The sequence below is a fragment of the Staurois parvus genome, unplaced genomic scaffold (assembly GCF_062004578.1).
Source record: "Staurois parvus isolate SC_StPar_1 unplaced genomic scaffold, SC_StPar_1.0 ptg000023l, whole genome shotgun sequence".
NCBI classification, from domain to species: domain Eukaryota; kingdom Metazoa; phylum Chordata; class Amphibia; order Anura; family Ranidae; genus Staurois; species Staurois parvus.
Window position 1 is genome coordinate 4,696,957 of NW_028317819.1, and position 19,488 is coordinate 4,716,444.

Sequence of the window (19,488 nt, forward strand, 5' to 3'; positions counted from 1 at the left end):
CAGCTTTTAGCAGAATTAAGAGTAATGCTGCAGTATTTCAAAAAAAAAAAAAAAAAAAAAAAAAAAAAAAAAAAAAAAAAAAAAAGGGAGGGAGGGAGGAACAAGTGTGTCGAAACAAGGAAAAACAAAACAAAAAAACACCACAGTAAAAACAGGAACGCTCATCAGGATGAATATGAAGATGTATTCACTAGCTTTTTCTAGTTTTGGAAAAGGAAAATCGTTTTCTGTCCATCGTGGGTGGGAGGCTTGAACTAGCACCTCATATTGCGGCAAATAAGGGACCTATGGCCCTGTCAACCAGGGAGCAACAGTTTTTTCCCCTTAATCTTTTGGTCACTTTTGAAAAAGAAAAAAAAAAAAAAAAAAAAAAAACCCGGGCAACTGATTAGCTAGAGTCCTGGACTGCACAAACTGGTGGTGTAAAGTTAATCACAGTGAGGATTCTCCTTTAAAAAGTGCATTCAAGCAAGCTTGTGTCCAGATTAAGACAACTTTTTTTGTTTACATATTAACGAGCAATAAATGAACTTTAATAGCTGTAGCAGGATGTTATGCATTTTAAAAAGTATAAAATGCAAGAACTTTAGGTTTTCATTAGACAGCAGAGGAATTAGAATACCCATCAGGTTTTTTTACTGTATGCGTCCCCATTACCAAGACTATCCACTTGTCCCATTTACCCCATTTTCTTTGAAGGGAAAGAAAATCCCAAAATTTGTCGTCGTCACCAAAAGAACACAGGAGAAATCTTCCAATGGAGAGAAGTCAAAAAGCCTTGTCTAAGGCTAGCAGCATAAGGATTACACCCTGTTCCAAATTATGCAAATTCTATTTAAGTGTCACAAAGATTAAATATTTTGCTTTTCAGTTTAACTCATGGATGGCATTGTGTGTCAGGGCTCTTTTGATCACTGAAAACAATCTCGGACACCTGTGATTAGATTGGCAGGTGAGCCCAATTTAAGGAAAAACTAAAAGGAGGGTGTTCCACATCATTAAGCAGATCACCATTTTCAAGCAATATGGGGCAGAAAAAGGATCCCTCTGCTGCTGAAAAGAGTGAAATAGTTCAATGCCTTGGACGAGGTATGAAAACATTAGATATTTCACGAAAACTTAAGCGTGATCATCGCACTATTAAGAGATTTGCGGCTGATTCAGAGCACAGACGGGTTCGTGCAGATAAAGGCACATTGAGGAAGATTTCTGCCAGATCTATGCATCGGATTAAGAAAGCAGCTGCTAAAATACCATTACATAGCAGCAAACAGAGATTTGAAGCTGCTGGTGCCTCTGTAGTCCCACAGACATCAAGGTGTAGAGTCCTCCAGAGTCTTGCAACTGTGCATAAACCTTCTATTCGGCCACCACTAACCAATGCTCACAAGCAGAAACGGCTGCATTGGACAGAAAAATACATGAAGACTAATTTTCAAACAGTCCTGTTAATTGAGGAGTGCCGTGCAACCCTGGATGGTCCAGATGAATCGAGTAGTGGACGGCCACCCTGTTCCAACAAGGCTGTGACATCAGCAAGGTGGTGGTGGTGGAGTTATGTTTTGGGCCGGAATCATGGGAACAGAGCTGGTCAACCCCTTTAGGGTCCCCCAAGGTGTAAAGATGACCTCTGCAAAGTATGTGGAGTTTATGACTGACCACTTTCTTCCCTGGTACAGAAGGAAGAACTATGCTTTCCGTAATAAAATCATCTTCATGCATGACAATGCACCATCTCATGCTGCAAAGAATACCTCTGCATCAATGGCTGCTATGGGGATAAAAAGGAGAGAGTCATGGTGTGGCCACCATCCTCCCCTGACCTCAATCCTATTGAGAACCTTTGGAGGATCCTCAAGCAAAAGATCTATGAGGGTGGGAGGCAGTTTACATCCAAACAGCAGCTCTGGGAGGCTATTCTGACATCTTGCAAACAAATTCAAGCAGAAACTGTCCAAAAACTCACAAGTTCAATGGATGCAAGACTTGTGAAGCTGCTATCAAATAAGGGGTCCTATGTTAAAATGTAACGACCTGTTAAACTTTTAAAATTTTACCTTTTTAAACATTTTGATTGAAATAGCTTTTGATTTCAGTAAATATGCTGCAAACACAACAAATGACAAATTTCAGTTCTTTACAACCTATAAAAGTGTTTTGAAAAAAAACTTACTATGCGTAATAATTTGGAACAGTGCATTGGAAGTTTGTTTAAAAAAAAAAATACTGTTATTAGGTTTGTTCAATAAAAATTTGAATTGTACTCTTAATAGTTAACATGAGAATTATGCTTACTATTTACATCAATTATTTAGGTAAATGAGAAAAATATCATTTGCATAATAATTTGGGACAGGATATAAATACAGTTCATGTTGATTGGGAGGAGAGTAAAGTTCTGCTTTGAGCTCTTTTAATGTATGTCGCATTGCACATCCACGCTGACACATTTTGAAAGTTTTCCAAAGATTAATAAAATCTGCATCGGGAAGAAAAAAAAAAAATCATCCAGCTTTAGCAACATCTTCCTTTGTTGCTGCTGTATTATCCTTCTGTAATTGTACAGGGTTAAACTGAATATTCATTTATGCAGCAGCTATCTTTTAGGAGTCCTCTTTACAATGCACATCTATGAAGTGTCTTCAGTGCAGGGGGGAGCCATCTTAGCTGGATCAAACTGGCTGATCCAACAGAGCAGGTAAAAGTGGCTTGCAGGCTGCTAGAAAATGTAGTCCATAGAATAGCAAAGCCCTAGCTCTGGGAGAAGAGAGAGACTACATCTCCCAGAGGGCCAAGGGAATCAGACTGTGTACTGCTGCAACCAATTCCTGTGCTGAGCAGCTGAGAGAGGGCACCACAAGGTTGCAGTGAAGGGGTCAACAAGAGTTTGCTGGAGCATTCTGATGTGGTGCTCCAAGGGAAAATGTTGATCAGAGACTGCTGCTGCCATTATTGCTTTGTGCATTGTAAAAAAATGTGAGGTACCTGGATCCTGAGAGCCTGCACAGGGGATGATAGTCACTAGCAGGTCTTGACCCTCCATTAAGGGGATCTCAGACCTCCAACAACCCCCCCCCCCCACCGGATCACATATCTGGCTTGATGATGTTTTAGAGTACAAAGATGTTTGACCATTTCTACAAGGCTAATGATTGGCAGAGTGAAGGAATCCTTACTGATGTGGCATTAAGAGCAATTTGATTTCTCTGAGGTGAGAGTTCTGCGATCACTGAGGTGACACCACCTGCATGGTTATTATATTATACAGGATTTATATAGCACCAACAGTTTGCTCAGCACTTTACAATATAACGGGAGACAATACAGCAATACAAGAGGGAAAGGTGGGCCCTGCTCCTTGGAGCTTACAATCTAGGAGGGAGGGGCTAGTGGTACAAAAGATAGTAACTGTGGGGGATGGACTGGTTGGAAGAGTAGAAGATTCCATTATTAGCTGAGGGCAGGATAGGCTTCCTTGAAGAGATAGGTTTTCAGAGCTCGCCGAAAAGTGAGCAGAGTAGGCAATAGTCTGATAAATTGGGGTAGAGAGTTCCAGAGGATGGGGGGGAAGCTCTGGAAAAGTCCTGGAGATGAGCATGGGAGGAGGAGACAAGAGAGCAGGAGGTCTTGCGTGGAGCGGAGAGGATGATTTGGGTGATATTTGGAGACAAGATCGTTGATGTAATTTGGGGCAGAGTTATAAATGGCTTTATACATTGTTAATGTTTTTAATTTTATTCATTGGGCAATGGGAAGCCAGTGGAGGGATTGGTAGAGAGGGGTGGCAGATACAGAAAGGTTAGTAAGGTGGATAAGTCTGGCAGCAGCGTTCATGATAGACTGAAGAGGGGATAGCCTGCTATGAGGTAGGCCAATGAGGAGGGAGTTACAATAGTCAGGGCAAGAGATAAGGGAGTGGATAAGTTGCTTAGTGGTTTCCGAGGTTAGGAACGGGCGTATCTTGGAGATGAAGTGTACAGGATTTGGACAGCGATTGGATTTGGGGGTGAAAGGACAGATGGTAGTCTAGGATTACACCTAGCACCCTGGCATGAGGGGAGGAACTGATGATTGTGTTATTATAGCACTTATCTAAAGGTGCGGGTTTTGAGCACACAGAGAAGCAAATGAGCTGTGAAGAGTTGGATTGTGCACAATATCCCTGATTATTTCACATATGGACATTCATTTAATATTTAGTGTATTCTACACTCTATACACCTTCATGTACACTTTTTGTTAATTTGTTTGCAGGGCAGCATGGTTTTATTTAGGTTTATCGTTTAGTTGTGGGAACACAATTTAATGCTTGCAGTAGCTCCATTTCACTACCATTAGCCTTTACTCTCTTTTGTAAATTCACTAGGTAGCACAGGAGATTTTCTTCATTTTGTTTGGCTAAGGACTAATCAGCAGAAGACCACTGGCTACGACTGCCGAGCTCTAGTGTAGCACTACCCACTTAGGAGTTACTGAAGTTTTGGGTCCTCCTGTAGGACTGCACAGCCAGGCAGCAAGCAACAGACTCATTCCAGGAGCAGTAAACCGTCCTTGACTATATGGGATGCCCAAGGAACAACTTCCTGGCAACTACATACAAGTCCAAGATAGGAAATTCTCTTCCAGGAGAGGTCTCCAGGTATACCACCTGAAGGGAAATGTATGTTCCTCGCCCTACATTCTGTTTATCTTTATATATACTCCATTTTGCTTCTCTATTTTATATTTTGTCTAGATAATCAAATGTATAGTTGATAGTTACGTGCTATAGAAGTAACTGACACACACAACTATACATTTGCAGCCACTCATCCTTTAATCTAGCTTTGCTCAAGGCATGAAAAGTAACCAATTATTTCTTTGTACTAACAGCACCTGCTTCTGCTATGATATAGTTAAAAGTTAACCACTTCTGCTTTAAGGGAAAATACCATTGGTTTCTTGTAATTGATTCAAGATCTGTGCGATATGAATTGTTACAGATGTCACGTACATAGCCTTAACAAATTACTCAGTGAAATTCCATGTTCTCCTGTTACAACTCACTGAATATAAGAAGGAAATTGTGAAAAAAAAAACAAAAAAAAAAAAACACGGATTTGTTCTCTGGAAGACCTGGCATGCATGTGTATTTTCATCCTAGAGAATAGTCCCTTGGATCCAAACGCGGCCTAAACCTGCCAGTGGTCGTTAAAGAAATATCCCTTTCACCACCCCAGATAAATCCTCTTCTTTACCTAGCTATCTGGAGGAATCCCCAGGCATCTAGTGGTTGCCACTTGATATGGTTAATAGTTCCAGGTATGGAGCTAGTCAGGCTTTCCTCCAGAATGCTCCTTCCCCTTAACCAGCCCAGGGGGTGTAGGATTACTCACCCAGTCCTTACATGTGAGCTGGTTGGGTTGGCTGCTGCCTTCAGACCTTCTGCTGGGTGGCTCAACAAGTGGTTCTCCCTCCAGGGACTGGAGAGGCCGAGTGATCCTCCTTTCCAGGTCCCAACCTGTAGGTAGGCCCCTTCCACTGCTGCTCTCCCTCCCTGCTCCTCACATCTTCTACTCGAACCATACTTAAGGGCTGTCCTGACCCCATGCAAAGCCTCCTGCCTGGGAATTGGTAAGGATCACCTTAAGTATGCAGATCATCCCCTTCTCTCCCCGCCCACTGCTTCTAGAATCTTCTCCAGGTTTGTAGTGTAGGGGGGAGGTATCAATGAACTGATCTGCAAAGCCTCTCAGCCCTGGCCTAAAACAAAAACAAAACAAAAACAAAACAAAAACAAAACAAAAACAAAACAAAAACAAAACAAAAACAAAACAAAAACAAAACAAAAACAAAACAAAAACAAAACAAAAACAAAACAAAAACAAAACAAAAACAAAACAAAAACAAAACAAAAACAAAACAAAAACAAAACAAAAACAAAACAAAAACAAAACAAAAACAAAACAAAAACAAAACAAAAACAAAACAAAAACAAAACAAAAACAAAACAAAAACAAAACAAAAACAAACAAAAACAAACAAAAACAAACAAAAACAAACAAAAACAAACCAAAACAAACCAAAACAAACCAAAACAAACCAAAACAAACCAAAAAAAAAAAAAAAAAAAAACTGACCCTCTGACAGCCCAGGCTGCTACTCAGCCTTTCTAGATGAAAGACTAACTAGCTCCCCCTAGCTATCTAGAGCAGTACTACACCAGCTTGCAAGGAAGGACCCCTCCTTTTGCAATCCTATGTTGAAAGACCATTTGTAAGTTAAACAGTTTAGGAATTCTCTCACTCCCCAGCACAATGTGTTTTGAAGCGGGCAACAGACTTGTGTAACCTGTTAGTACCAAGTACATAAATCTGTCGCATTGGAACAGGGTGGTACTAAGGTTGTAATGTCCATACCCCAGATTACTCCATCTAGGATTTACAGTTTCTCTCTTTTTAGAATGTTACAGCCATAGCTTAAAGATGAGGTGGAAAAGATTACACTCACACCCTCCAAAACATAATACACAAAAATTGCAAAGTAACCATACACACGGGGGGAATTGGTTGTTTGAGGAAGGAACGGCTTTAAGACACAGCAGAGGGAGACAGTCCACAGGGTAACCATATGACACAGCCAGGTAAACACTTCTAGTAGCAATGGGCACAGCTCAGGGAGAGGATACTAGCGAGGACTAGCAGTCCATAGAGCAAAAAATGAGGCAAAATGGAAACAGGCCACAGGACAAAAATAAGGCACGGCAATGAAAAAGATGATCCTCACAGCAAGGGGAGACTCTTTTAGCACTACCCTTGCATGGCCTGCTTGGTAATGCTAGTCCCCAGTTGTTGCCCTGAGCTCGCAAGCCTCCTGACACCTTTGACACTCTGGGTTCAGACAGATTTCAACAGTATATAATAGGAACGCAAAAACAGTTCTTTAGTAACACTTCTGTATTAGACTTGTTCAAAAGAGTAGGCTACAGGAATAATGGGTGTAGGATATACAACCCCAGTTAATGCAAAGTGAACACTGATAAAATAGGAATAATCAATTGACATTTAACAGGTTATACAGTCATGAGTTACATACATAGTCTGGCTGAAAGACAAAAGTCCATCCAGTTCAACCATAGCAGGGAAACAAAAAAAAAAAAAAAAAAAAAAAAAAAAAAAACAACAACAAAAACAAAAAGCAATGCATGATCCAATTTGTTCCTGCTGGGAAAAAAAATCCTTCCTGATCCCCCAAGAGGCAATCAGATATTCCCTGGATCAACTTTACCTATAAATATTAGTATCTCGTTATATTCTGTGTATCCAAGAAACAATCCAGGCCTTTTTTGAAGCAATCCACAGAGCTGGCCAGAACCAACTTTTGAGGGAGTCTATTCCACATTTTCACAGCTCACTGTGAAGAAAGCTGTGTTTGGAGATTAAATTTCTTTTCCTCCAGACATAAAGAGTGCCCCCTTGTCCTCAGTATAGAGCTTTTCACCCTGAGGTCACCACAGTTTACTATATGAACCACTGATATATTTACACATGTTGATCATATCCCTCCTTAATCTCCTCTTCTCAAGAGAATAAATTCAGTTCCTCTAATCTTTCCTCATAGCGGAGCGCCTCCATGCCTCTTATCAGTTTAGTTGCCCTTCTCTGAACTCTGAGTAGTAAGCTTCAACTATTTAATTGCAACATAAGAAGAGGGGGCAGAAAAGGCTCACTGACCCATCTTCCTCCATGCCACCAGTACCACATTGGTGCTTGCAGTAAAATTTATAAAGTGTATCCTCTGGAATAAATAGTTACAAGTGCCCCAAGTTAAACAACAATGGGCTTAGAAGAGAAAAAGGTCCCTTTAACTAGAGATCCGCAAAGTTTAAAGTTCCTGGTATAGTGGTATCTGCTGTCTTCTGCCAGCAATGGTGGGCCCATAAGCATTAGAGAATACTGGCAATTCAATGAAATTAAACAGATAACTCAACGCAAAGGTCTCCTGGTAACTGAGGTGTAAAGATGTCTGCATGCAGTATCTCTAGAGTGATGACAGAAAGAGGTTGGTCATCTGCCTGCTCACCAATCCCATGGATAGCACAGCACCCTAGGAACAAGAGTTCTTGTCCAGGCTCTTGGCTGTTTGCAGGATGAGCAGAGTTACCGTTTGATGGCCTTTAGCAAGACGAGCAGAGATGTCTGTGTGAAGACTGAACAGTGACAGTCCCAATGCAGAGAAGCTGATGCGATCCTGGTGGGGTGATGGTTGTTACTGCTGTGCAGAGTCCCGCATCAGTAGGCCAGCAATCTGTCTCTGGAGAACGGCAGTCCCCGTGTTCAGATCTGAATTTCGCACCCAGAGAGCCTGTCCCTTGCTGTAGAACATCTGCATTACCAGCATCCTTCTCATTCACCAGCTCTTATGTAGTTCATTCAGCACTCAGAAATACAGGATGTATTAGCTATAGAGCTACAGGACCCAAGATCCTCTGCTGTCAGAAAAACTGAATCTGTCTGCTAACAGGAAGGGATTTGAAGGTCCCAGCATAGGGCACTAGGAGAGGAGGATTGATCAGTCTCATCTGTAAGTGTCTCTGAATGGCATAATGATACAGCTGGCACCTGGCTACAGTCCTCTGGGCAGGAAAATGGCACATCAAGGGTTAAAAGTCCAGAAAGTAGACATATGGCACCACAAAAAAGGAAACAGTCCACAGCGAACAAGACCTCATGCACACTGGACTTTTTTTCAGCTGCTCCTAGGGGTTTTTGGCGTTTTCTTTCCTGCCTCAACACTATTTCAAGACATGGAAAGACTTTAGCTTGTACTGGAGGAAGAAATACATGGAATGTAAAAGGAGCAAGAGAGTGAAAAGTACAGTAGCAGATACAGGGAAAATGGAAACATTACGTGATTTGCAGATGTGAAAGTGATGTAACTTTTTTTGCTTCTGCTGTGTGATGAGACACCTAGCCAACAGAAAACTGCTGCAAAAGATGATTGCAGAGCTCAATTTCAGTCCTGTGAAGACCCTTCTGCAGTCACTTTTCCAGCAGTTTTCTTATTCCAGGTCACAATCCTGCGCAAGGTCCTTTCGGTCAGTTGACCATGACAACATCTTCCCGGAAATTGTATATGCAGTCGTAACCTTTGATACTGTACCTCGTGATACGGCAAATACATTGGCAACAGCTGCACCAGCTATGCAGGTACCAACAATTTACCCTCTTTGAAGCTCCATTAGCGCTGACATGACTCTGTATTGCTAGCTGCGCACACAGTCAGTCAATGATTAAAGCGAGGCTTCCCACCTGTTGACTAGGCATCTCATTACACAGCGGAAGCAAAAGAAGTTTACATCACTTACACTTTTAACACGAAACCTGACGCCATTTTCAAACCTGCATATCATGTAGAGTTCCTTTTTTTGTCTAACCCCTGTACTTTAAGGCATAGGCCTTTATCCATATAAAAAGGGTAGGTGACATGCCATTTCAGCAGACCTTGCAGAGATGCTGTAAAGGAAGAAACCAAACCTGTGTGTAAGAATAGGCCAAGGAATATCTGTCAGGATCCAAAGGGAAATTCAGACCAGGCTGGAGAAATCTAGGATGTGTCCCACTGAGTAATTCTATGGATAAAATATCCTTGCACACAGTACCATAGTTTCTGGGACTGAAACTCCTTGATTTTCAATACTGTGGGAGACTGATAGCTTATGGAAACAAAATGGCTAAACCCCAATTGCCAAGCCATAAAAGCTGGTGACACAGGTGCTGGATGGTAAACTGGTCAATGGGACATACATTTCACACAATCTAAAATGGCCCACAGAGAAATAACCAAGAGCCAGATGCAGTCCAAGCACTATACCACCTGGACCAGTTCTGTATCTCCAGGTGAACAAACCAAATTCCTGAGTCCAGACTGTCAACAAAGAAAAACCACCTATAATGTGCGCTGTGGGCAGAGCTGGAACATGAAGATCTGTGCAAGACAGAATCTGCCGAACATCTTTGAGCGGTGATATTACTGGATCCTCTATGATGGATATTATGAGCCACCGTCTAGATTCTCCCATGGCATAGACCAACTGAATTCTAGTCTGGTCTCTTGGGACCGAGCCTTCAACAGCCATGCCAAAGATACCAGCAACTGATAAGCAGGGTGGTAAACCGATCCTTAGGACAAAAGGATATGGGCAATCTAAAAGGGTACACAGAGAGACTGCCAGGAGTCTGATTAGGTCCAAGTACCATACTTGCCTAACAAGTTCAGTGCAACAAGTATCACCAGAAGGCCCTCTGTCTCAACTATGTGGTGCAGATGAGCAAGAAGTTGCCTAGGAGAGGAAGTGTAGATTAGGTGGGCATTTGAGACAAACTAGCACAGTTTGTAGCCAACTCAGGAAGCCAGAAGGCCCATGTCCAGCATTTCCTACTTGCGCTAGAAGACAAACCCCTGGATGAGAAACATGTTTCCCAGGGCCAAACGCCTCGTAAAATCCACCAGGAATATACATGGAGAAACTGGAGAGTGCAAAATCTGGTGCAGTTGTGGATGCTAGCCAATCAGCTTTTAATTTCAGCTCGTTCAATTAAGAAAACAAAAAAAAAACACAAAGCTGATTGTTTTCTATGCAGAATAGCACCAGATTTTGCATGCTCCAATTTCAGTAAGTCAACCGCTTTGTCTCAAGGAGATTTCACTCTCTGTCCCATTGTCTAAACTGGCTAGCAAGAGGATCCCGAGGCAATTCCCCTCTGAAATGTAATATATTGCAGCTTACCAATCAGATGTGGTAACTACTGTACATTATTTTTGTTTTAGGCTTTCACCTGATCTGGCCAGTAGCGCTCCTTCTCTTCATTCATAGTGTAGGTACTCTACTATAGGAAGTGTAACACAGCTTTGGACAGTAGCATTGTCATTCTGGGTGGATGGGAATGTTCGATATACAGGTGCATCTCAATAAATTAGAATCATCAAAATGAAAAGAAAAATGCTTAAAATATATACTCTAATGAATCAGTTTCACTTTTTGAATTACTGAAATAAAATTAACTTTTTCATGACATTCTAATTTATGGAGATGCACTTGCACTAGTTGATTTAGATACACTACTTAAAGATTTAGCTCCATGAATGGAAGCCAAACTCCTGCCAACATGTTATAAGTAGTGGTACACCGAAATTAAAATCTAGTGCCGAAACTGAAAAATCAAAATACATTTGTCCGAAAACCGAAATGTGCAGTCTTTAAAAATAAAATTTATTTTTTAATAAAAAATATATTTCTAACAAAAAAAAAAAAAAAACCACCACAATATATACCCCAATTTTTTTGTAAAATATGAAAGGGGATGTTACGGCGCACGCTATGGAATGGCGTCAAACTGTGGTACTTAATCTCCATGAGTGATGCAATACCTCACGCATGGTTTGAACACAGTTTCTATGTGGGCATGGCCTACATATGCATTCAACACGCCCCCATGAATGCACCACTATGCATTCATGGGGGCACATAAAAAAAGTAAAAAATTTTTTTGCACTGTCCCTTTAAAATTTTTTAAATCACTTTTATTCTGATCACAAAGAATACATGCATCTCTTGTGATAGAAATAAGTTAGTGACAGGTCCTCTTTATGGAGAGATATGGGGTCAATAAGACCCCACATCGCCTCTGCAATGTAAAGCATTAGATCAAAAAAAAGCATTGATCTAGTGCAAAAAAAAAAAAAAAAAGTTTTCGTTGAACCCATTGGACTATGATGTTAGTACAGTGATCTCCCCACTGTGCTTTTCCCAGCATGCTTATTCAACATAAGCCAATCATGACATCAGCTTCTGTCAGACAAGGACCTGTACCCACGAATCGAATAATCGGCCAGTTCCTACTCTACCAGCTGATTTCAGCCTGCGTGCATGGGGCTTTATTGTAAGCACTCCTGTCAGTGCTCAATGGTTTTTCTCAACCCTCTAACTGCTAAATTTGTAGGGCAGCTTCTGTTGAAAAACATCAGGCTTACTGGCTGGATCATCTCATGGGGGGGAAAAAAAAAACAAAAACAAAAAAAACAAACAAAATAAACCCTTATGAAGCTATTACATCAAAAATTGTTAAGCTGCAATATAATAGAAGGGTTTGCTTTTTGGTTTAATACTGCTTTAACTGCTTTCCGTCCAGCCTATAGCAGAAGTACTGCTACAGGGTGGTAGGGAGTGCGTGTGCGCCCTACCCACGCCGCCATTTGCGGCCTTAGCTGTCAATTACCAGTAAACAGAACCGTTCTCTCCCATCAGCTCTTGCATACTGCTTTGCATGGCTGTGCATTTTTGCTTACAGCTCAGCCCAGTATGCAAAACAGCACACAGTTAACCATTTGATCACCCCACATGTTAACCCCTTCCTGCCCAGTGCCATTAATACAGTGTCAGTGCTTTTTATTAGCACTGATCACTGTATTGGTGTCACTGGGGTTGTCCATGACACCAAGTCAGTTCCCCCCAGCGTCAGAATGCCTGCTGCAGTCCCACTATAAGTTGCTGATCACTATCATTACTAGTAAAAATGGAAAAAAAAAAAAAAAAAAAAAAAAAAAAAAAAAAAACACAAGACACTATATATACATACATACATACATACATACATACATACATACATACATACATACACACACCCATAACATTCACGTAAACCAATTAATTTACACATATCAGGAGAAATATATATATTTTTTTGTTTTTTTTCTTTAAGCAAAGACATGCAGCAGAATACATTTTAGCCTAAATTTGATTTTTAAGTTTTTACTGGACATGTTTAATAGCAAAAAAAAAAAAAAGATTGCTTTTCCTCTCAAAATTGTCAGGTTGTTTAAAAAAAAAAAAAAAAAAAACCCACACGCACAGGCGATCAAATACCACCAAAAGAAAGTTCTATTTGTTTGTATTTTGATGTAAAATTTAAATTGGGTGCAGCGTTGCAGGACCACACAATTGTTAGCTCATGTAACAGCGCCGTAGCTCAAAAAATGACCTGGTCAGGAAGGGGGATAAATCCTCAGGAGGGCAAGTGGTTAAGAATTAAAAGGACTCAGAAAATGTCGCTTTTATTTTCACTCTATAAGACATTTTCCCAGCCCAACCATGTTATCAATGTAGACCTCATTTACACCACTGGCAATAACAGTTCCTAAGGGAACATAAACGCATGTACAGATTTTTAGTGGTATAAAGGTTATGCTATGCATTAAGGTACATTCAGTTTAGCTGCATTGGGAGACAACAGAAGTCTGTGCATCCAGGAATTAAATACTCTGCTCTGAACGCATCAAAACACATGTAGATGCAGGAGAACATAATCCTGGAAGCAGAACGTCCATTTATACTTCCCAGATAATTTCTTCTATGTTTAAGTAAACCAAACGCAGGAGGCTAGTATGAACAGAGCCTCATGGAGGTAGCCACCATGCCTGTAACCTAGACACTGGTGACAATTATTTGCCTGTTCGCTGCGGCTAATCACATCAGGTAGTTTAGTAAAATGAGACCTTCTTTGCAGATCATAGAACTTGTACACAGCAGGAAGGAGGCAGAGAGTATGGCTGCAGCACCATTGTTCCCCAATAACATACATACCTGGACCCACACACAAACATACACATTGAGGAGCCTGGAGGGCCAGTCAGTGTTCCTACAAATACTCACCAGCCACCGTCCCCCTAGTACACAACACAATGTCCTAGTCCTTCCAGCACAGGTTGTGGAGCTCACATACAATAAAAGGACAGGTGCAGAGCGGCATTAATCAGCCTCCCTCCACCACACCCACCTGTAACCCTTCTGTGCCTGGCTGCTTCTGGATTACATCATTCTGGACAGCAAAGCGTTTATATTACATCATTACAGGTTCCTTCACCTTGTGCATTATTAATAGCCTGTTGTCAGGCCACTTATGACAGCAGAATTGCATACATTTATGTTCAAATGCTTAAATCACACTACCTGCATTTGGTTTACTTAAGTGCAGAAAAAATGACTAGGGAAGTATAGACAAACTTTATACAATACTTCCCATATCCAACTCTCCTGTATTTATATATAATTGTGTTTGCATGCGTTTAGACACCTTCAGAGTGTCTAATCTGCCCTGGATGCACAGAATTCTATTTTCTGTAAATGTAACTAAGCTGAATGCACCTAAACACAGATGAACGCAAAGTGTGAATTATATCACATGGCCATATGTTAGGGCATATGGCTGTACAGAGTAAAATACATCTCTATTTGTGGCACACAGCATTTCAGAAGTCACTGCTATGCAGCTATACACACGCAAATGCAGGTACTTGTGTTCAGAAAAATACATCCATACACATTTGTGGCTTCACAAATACACGTGTATTTTACATATAGAAAATGAAGAGATAATGATCCACTGCGCTTGAGAGATTTGCACCGACTAGCAATACTGAGTATTCTTCAATTATTCCAATGTAAGCACCAGTTTTGCTGCCCTCTCAACAGGCTGGGGAAGCCTACAGAGCAAACTGCAAAAACAAAAAACAGAAGGGGCACCAACCTAGCGCATTACCGCAATGGATATTTTATTCATAATAAAAAGAGTAGATGTATACTCACAAACAACACAAGTGTACAGGCATATCAGAACCATACCCTTCCAAAAATCTGATGTGGTTCGAGGGGTGATTCCCTCTTCATTAGAGCCTTCTGTTTCTTCTTTTTACAGTATTTTACTCTGTACAGCCACATTCCCTAATATACAGATGTGTGCAAGACCCCTAAGGACTCGTACAAACTAGTAAGCGGTGTAAAGGGAGCTGTACCGATGCCTCAAAAATGTTGCACTATTTACTTTCTTCAACCTAATTGAAATGTCACAAGTGATATATTTATCTTTATTCAGTGCAGTAGGGACTAGCACTACATTTAAAGCCCAATTTCTGCTTCTTAGAACCAAAGCTGAGCTCAGGCATGATCGAATACAAGTCCAAACCCACCTGAGCTATAACACCAGAAAGTTGTCAATTACAGTTACACAGTTACATAGTTAGTCTGGCTGAAAAACTGACAAAAGTCCATCCAGTTCAACCATTAAAAAAAAAAAAAGTTATAATCCTATACCCACAGTTGATCCAGAGGAAGGCAAAAAAACCCAGTAAAGCATGATCCAATTTGCTCCTGCAGGGGAAAAAATTCCTTCCTGATCCCCCGAGAGGCAATCGAATATTCCCTGGATCAACTTTACCTATAAATGTTAGTAAGTAGTTATATTCTGTGTATCTAAGAAAGAATCCAGGCTTTTTTTAACCACTTCCCGTTCTGCCCATGTACATAAACGGCCGGACAGGAGCAGTGCACGTCCTCCTGCTTCCCTGCCTGTGTGTGCCCTGTCTGGACACAGCGGAACACTGATCGCTGTACGGGACCTCACACAGAGGTCCCGATCATGTGATCACTGATTGGCCAATCAGCGATCACATGAATAGTAGTAAGCAAGATGTCACTTCTGACATCATTGCTTACTACGTGTGAATTCTGAATGATCACAGAGGTCACATGGTACAAGGCAATTCACAACAGCCTTGTGCCATGTGACAAGCTGTGACCAATCACAGCTCTCACAGTATTTATCAATGGCTGCAAGAATCCAGCCAGAGAGAAGGAGAAATGATTGCTTTTACAGCCTTTATGGGTGTAAAAGCAATCAGTGTAAAAAAAAAAAAAATCTTCATCACCCCTGACTAGGGGACTAGGGTGACAATATGTTTAAAAAACCCCATAAATAATAACTTAAAAAAAATGTAAAAAAATGTTTGGACAAATTGTAATTTTTGGTTATAAACTAATTTGGGTTATTTATTTTTTTTACCAAAAAGATAGCTGAATACATTTTGGCCAAGATTTATGAAGAAAGATTATTTATTTGCAAAATTTTATAAGAAAAACTTTTTTAAAAAAATGTTTGGACTTTTTCATTTACCGTATTTGCCGGCGTATAAGACGACTGGGCGTATAAGACGACCCCCCTACTTTTCCTGCTAAAATGTAGTGTTTGGGCTATACTCGCCGTATAAGACTACCCCTCTTCCAATGCACACCAGTGGGAGGAATAGTGCCCCATCATTGGTATCAGTGGAAGGAATAGTGCCCCATCGTTGGTATCAGTGGGAGGAATAGTGCCCCATCATTGGTATCAGTGGGAGGAATAGTGCCCCATCATTGATGTCAGTGGGAGGAATAGTGCCCCATCATTGGTATTAGTGGCAGGAATAGTGCCCCATCATTGGCATTAGTGGCAGGAATAGTGCCCTATCATTAGTATCAGTGGAGGAATAGTGCTCCATCATTGGTGTCAGTGGGAGGAATAGTGCCCCATCATTGGTATCAGTGGCAGGAATAGTGCCCCATCATTGATATCAGTGGCAGGAATAGTGCCCCATCATTGGTGTCAGTGGGAGGAATAGTGCCCCATCATTGGTGTCAGTGGGAGGAATGGTGTCCCATCATTGGTGTCAGTGAGGGGTGGAATAGTGCCCCATCATTGGTGTCAGTGGGGGGTGGAATAGTGCCCCATCGTTGGTGTCAGTGGGGGGGAATAGTGCCCCATCGTTGGTGTCAGTGGGGGGGAGGAATAGTGCCCCATCGTTGGTGTCAGTGGGAGGAATAGTGCCCCATCGTTGGTATCAGTGGGAGGAATAGTGCCCCATCATTGGTATCAGTGACACCAATGATGGGGCACTATTCCTCCCACTGAGACTTGCTGACCCTGTTCTCGTATGGTGCTGCTGCAGCCAGCATATGTGGTTGCAGCAGCACCTCTACACAGAACACTTACCTGCTGCTCCGGCACTCAATTTTCGCGGGGCCGCTCGGCTCCGCCCCCTCGACGGTGATTGGCCGCCTGTGTGCCTTTCCTGAGCTACAGTTCTGGCGGCCAATCACCGGTGAGGAGGCGGAGCCGAGCAGCCGCACGAACATCCAGTGGCCGAACTGAAGGAGACGCCGCGCTTCCTGGACCGGATCGTCGTGGGACTGGATCCAGGTAAGAGACATCAGCCCCTGCAAACCCCTGTACTTAATGCCGCAGCCCCCCTAACATGTGTACCGGCGTATAAGACGACCCCCGACTTTTGAGAAGATTTTCAAGGGTCAAAAAGTCGTCTTATACGCCGGCAAATACGGTATATAGCAAAAAAATAAAAATCCCAGTGGTGAATAAATACCACCAAAATAAAGTTTTATCTGTATCAAAAAAATGCTAAAAAATTAATATTGGTACAGTGTTGCATGACCGTGCAATTGTCAAAGTGTGATATCACTGAAAACTGAAAATTGGCCTGGACAGGAAGGGGATGAAAGTGTCCGGACTTGAAGTGGTTAAAGCAATCCACTGAGCTGGCCAGAACCAACTCTTGATGGAGTCTATTCCACATCTTCACAGCTCTCACTGTGAAGAAACCTTTCCGTGATTTGTGATTACATTTCTTTTTCTCCAGAGATAAAGAGTTCCCCCTTGTCCTCTGTGATGACCTCAGGGTGAATAGCTCTACACCGAGTTCATTATATAAACCACTGATGTATACATGCGGCTGTGGACAGGCTGGCCAAGCTGGCCCAAACAAACTTTTCTTTATCAATTGCTGTGGCTGCTGTCAGCGCCATATAAACTGTATGAAGCATCAACTACAGTAAGTAGCATTGTGTTCCAGAAGTGGTATGGGGACTTCCCAACAGCTGCAGAAACAAAATTGAGTTGGGCATACAGGAAGCTTTGTATTTTTAATTTATTTATTACAGGTACTTTTATAGTGCTGTCAGTTTATGCAGCGCTTTACATATATATTGTGCATTCACATCAGTCCCTAACCCTCAAGGGGCGTACAATCTAAGGGCCCTAACTTACATTCATACACACATATACTAAGGCAAATTTAGATAGGATCCAATTAACCTACCAGCATGTCTTTGGCGTGTGGAAGGAAACTGGAGTACCTGGAGGAAACCCACGTAGGCACAGGGAGAACATGCAAACTCCAGGTGGTGGTGCCGTGGTTTGGATTTGAACCAATGACCCTAGTACTGCCAGGTGTAAGTGCTAGCCATTTAGCCTCTGTGCTGCCCCCGTAATGGATACAAGGCATTCTTTGATTGGCTGAGGTGAAGGGGCAGGCAGATGATGTCACCATCTCCATGGCCGCCATTCTGAGGAAGCCTTGTATTCACTAATAAAAATACAAGGCTTAGAATAGCTGAGAAGCACTCAGCCAAACTTGATTTTGTTCTAGCAGCAGATGGGAAATCCCCATACCATTAATGGTACATACAGAATATACAGCACCAACAGCAATTAGTAAAGGAAATAGTCCATTTGGATCAGCTCAGCCCAAGCAAATTATTTAAAGTGAAAGGAAAGATGGTGCTAAGCCTTCGGCCTGCCAGTCCATGGGACATTATGGGCAGCAGCAGGACCAGCGATGTACCCATACGTTGCTGTTTATTTGTGGGTTTGAAGCGCGTATGCATGCGACCCCCCCGAGCTGACCCCTGCAGGAGATGCCTATCAGCAGCTCTCAGATATTGATTTTTTGACTGGGACTCTTCTGATCTTCTACAGCGAATGGAGAAGCAGATCTGTGCCTGTGTTTGTAAAGACAGGCACAGGATTTAGCTGGATCTTCCCTCCCTGGAACCATTTTGTTCCAGGGAGAGATGAAAGAGACATTAGACGTGAGTAAAAGCAGCACCCTGCACCCACACATGTTAGATAGAGACATTTTAACCGCTTGATTGCCACATCAACCCTTTGATTGCCCCCTGTCACCCTGCCAGTGCCCATAGTACAGAGTCAGTGTACAGTATTTTTCACTGCTTTTGTTCTAGCAGCAGATGGGAAATCCCCATACCACTAATGGTACATAGAGAATATACAGCACCAATAGCAATTAGTAAAGGAAATAGTCCATTTGGATCAGCTTGGCCCAAGCAAATAATTTGATTGTGGGCCAAAGCAATTTATATGCACAACAATATATTGCCGCCAACCCAAATTCAGCTCTTGCCAGGCCATTTGCATGGAAACCTATTACGGTTTCTGAGTTTAAAACTATTTTGGACCTAACCTTCAACATGGGCATTGCAAAAAAGAATGAATTGAGATCATATTGGTCCACAGACCCAAATCAACATATGCCCATGTTCTCTGCTGCCATGGCCAGGCACAGATATGAGACGATAATGTGCTTCATGCATTTCAGTGATAACACACTCTGTTGTCCTCAGGGTTACCCTGAACATGACCAGCTCTACAAAATTTGGCCCCTAATAAACCACCTCACTGGGAAATATGAAGATGTGTATATGCACCAGCAAAACATCTGCGTGGATGAGTCCCTCATTCACTTTACTGGCACCCTTGCATTCAAACAGTACCTCCCCAGCAAGCGTGCCAGATATGGGGTCAAATTGTATAAGCTCTGTGAGAG

General features: G+C 41.9%; 1 protein-coding gene across 3 annotated transcripts in view; it reads right to left on the bottom strand.

Moving 5' to 3' along the window:
* The window catches only part of SMAGP (small cell adhesion glycoprotein), a 49,583-nt gene that overhangs the window by 9,490 nt on the left and 20,605 nt on the right, over nucleotides 1–19,488 (bottom strand). Inside the window, exon 1 of one of the 3 annotated variants that reach the window (XM_089692945.1) lies at nucleotides 13,691–13,764. The exons of the other annotated variants lie outside the window; for them this stretch is intronic. The gene's annotated coding sequence lies outside the window, so the exon portion shown is untranslated. Of the gene's footprint in view, nucleotides 1–13,690; nucleotides 13,765–19,488 lie in introns of those variants that run through there. 3 annotated transcript variants of the gene reach the window in all.